We start from the raw sequence: 3304 nt of genomic DNA, 5'->3' as shown, positions 1-3304 counted from the left end.
TGCATTGTTATTATTCTGAGTCTTAACTTTAATAATTAGTAACCTAAACTGTCATGTAATGAAAGCTAAGGTTATGTTATGCGCTAATATTGTTCTGATTAATATTAATCTATATCAAACTGTAAACGAAAATATCCACATTTACCTAAGAAGAAGATACTTGAAACAAATGCTATTAGCTTGCATCAAGTAACTTGTAGAAAACTGCATATTTCAGTGAAGTTACCAACCTTGATCACAAGTTGTGCTGGTGATATATAGACATAGATAGGTATATGGAGTCTAACATCGAAAAGAAGAGAAGGAAACAAAGCCAAGGTCAACTTGCCGAACACTAAACCGGATATTTGGGATTTAATCTGGTTTCATCCACAAACATTTGTTTCTCCTTCCACCTAAATGTTGCTAATCTTGTAATAAATGTGATTATAGTTTTCAAAATCTTTATGAATTTTAGGAGCAAATTATTTATGCTAAAAAGTTACTAACTCAATTGCTAATTTAACACTCTAGTCTTCTTAAGATAGCAAGTTCAAAATCCATTAGTTGTATACTATATTTTCTAATAAATTAACAGGGTAATGAGCCAAAATGTTTTTCCAGCCCGGAGCTCTTTCGACGTTAGGATCAGCTCTGGGTCAAGGTTTTGTTTTTATGCTCCAAGTCTTGGACATTAAGGCCAAACATGTCCGATGTGCCTCAACACAGACCCTGGAGTGTACTTGTGCTTCAAATCGTTGGCTCGTCTTCTGATTATATTGGGTGGATTACATCATCCTCTGAATCTGCTTATGATTCTCGTTGTAGAGAGGTTTTACGCTGCTTATGATTGTGAAAAAAAGCAGGATATGGTTCCATGAGCAAAAAGTTGAATAGATTTTATTCTTTTGGTAAACAAGTCGTACAGATATGTACGTAAAGAAACGGTTTGTAACTTGTTTTCTCATCAAATTTTCAGATTCTTGGTTAAACTAAAGTTGATTATCCTTTGCATCTTGGGTTCAAATTACCTTTAGCATGGAGGGTTATTCTTTAATAAAAATTTCTAAATGCTGATTTTAGATGTGAAGGAGATTATAGGTTTAAGATCTGAAACTTCCAACGTTAAGAAAAAACTATAGGTTGGATTAGTGAAATATATTAAACCTCGACTTTAAGAAAAAGTTAAGAATTCACTTATAAGAATAACTCTCTTATTAATCTCTTAAAGAAATTCACTCAAACCCTTAAATTTTCAATCACTCATAAACACTTATGCTATGCAACAACTTTGCATCTATATATATATATATATATATATATAATATAAATCCTAAAAGCACTTGACATCTAATGTTTAGGTAACTCCTAAACATTATAAATTTTTCTATTTCCTAATTTATAACTCGGTAGAAAATAGATAACTTGCTCCTTAAGTCATTTCAAGCTTAATCCAACATTCTTCCCCTTAAGCTTGAATTCTCTTTCTTTCAGATTTTGAACTCCAATGAAACTCCTCATCTCTTAGTACCTCAGTTTCCCAAGTGATTTTGTTAGTATGTCAGCTTTTTGCTCGGTCGGAACATGCTCCACTTCTACCTGTTCATTCTCTGCACACTCTCTTATAAAATGAAACCTCATATGTATGTGTTTGCTTAGACCATGAAAGACTGGATTCTTGGTGAGTGTTATTGCTGACTTGTTATCAATTAAAATGGTTACTTTTCACATCTTCTTCTGCCTACTTCAGCAAGAAGCTATTGAAGCCAAATTGATTTCTTTGCCGCTTTTGTAGCTGCGATAACTTCTGCCTCGCAAGATGAAAGTGCTACTGTCTCTTGTTTTTGTGAACACCAAGTAATAGGACACTTTTCAAAATAGAAGATGTGGCCAGTTGTACTTCTCCCATCGTCTGCATCAGCATTATGGCTACTGTCACTATAACCGATCAAACTCATACCACTCGCTCGTTCGAATGATAAACCATACGATAAGTTCCACACAGATACCACGTCACTTGTTTCAGTAACGCATTGTGAGACTCTCTTGGTTCCTGCATGTATTGACTAAGCAAACCCATCACAAAAGAAAGATCTGGACATGTATGAGGAAGATACCGCATGCATCTAATGCTTCTATATTATTTCTCGCTAACACACTTTTTGGCAAGTCCCTTAGATAACTTCAAATTTGGTTCCATTGGTATTTGACAGCATTGCACTCACCCATTTCTGCTTCCTTAAGAATCTTAGACACATATCTCTCTTGCGTTAAAGTTATACCATCATTGTGTTGAAGTACTTCAATGCCAAGATAGTAAGTTAACTTTCCAAGGTCACTCATCTCGAATTTTGTGGCCATCTCTCTTTTAAACTCGTGTATCATCTCTAGGTTGGAGCTGTTGACTAGAAGATAATCTACATAGACTGGAACTATCAATAGTTGATCGTTCTCCTTCCTTCTGTAAAGGTATGCTTCTTTTGAACACTTAACAAAACTGAGCCCTCGAAGAATATCGTTTAGCTTGATATTCCAAACTTTTGGAGCTTGCTTAAGTCCATAGAGTTCTTTATTAAGTTTGTACACTTTATCTTCACTTCCTTTAACCTCAAATCCTTCCGGTTGTCTCATAAATACTTCTTCTTTTAGTTCACCGTGAAGAAACGCGGTCTTGACTTCGAGATGATGAACTTCCCAATGATTTGAGGCCGCAAGAGCTATAATGAATTGTATGGTTTCGATCCGTGCAACAGGGGAAAACACTTCATCATAGTCAATATCATGTCTCTGTATATAACCTTTAGAAACTGACCTTGCTTTAAACTTGTTTAGGCTTCCACCAGGATTCCTTTTTATCTTAAACACCCATTTTAAATTGATATCTATAGCTCCTACTGGCAAATTGATATCTTGCATATTTTCATTGTGTTATTCACTCACCCATGTGCATTTTGATTATATAGACTAGGATTTAGCCATGTTTAGGTTGCATTTTGCATACATAAGTCTTTATTAGGTATTGGAATACCGCATGGAGTTCTCGGAGACATTTGGGTGTATTTGGAGCTCAAAAGAGGTGTAAAGGTGATCATTGGACGAGCAGAGCGTTGGGAGCGACCCTCCCGGAGCGACACCGTCAAGTCGCTCTGACCTGCCTTATCAAAGCGACCTTACCAGAGCGACGCGGAGAAGTCGCTTGCGTTTTCATCGCTCGGAGACACGAAATCGGGCCCGGAGCGACGTCTCGCAGCGACCCCTCCAGGTCGGTCCCGAAGCCTGGAGCGACACTGTCAAGTCGCTCTGACCTGCCTTATCAGAGCGACCT

This window comes from Brassica oleracea, chromosome C3 (assembly GCF_000695525.1).
Source record: "Brassica oleracea var. oleracea cultivar TO1000 chromosome C3, BOL, whole genome shotgun sequence".
NCBI lineage: Eukaryota > Viridiplantae > Streptophyta > Magnoliopsida > Brassicales > Brassicaceae > Brassica > Brassica oleracea.
The sequence above is the reverse complement of the archived record's forward strand: the minus strand, read 5'-3'. Positions refer to the sequence as shown.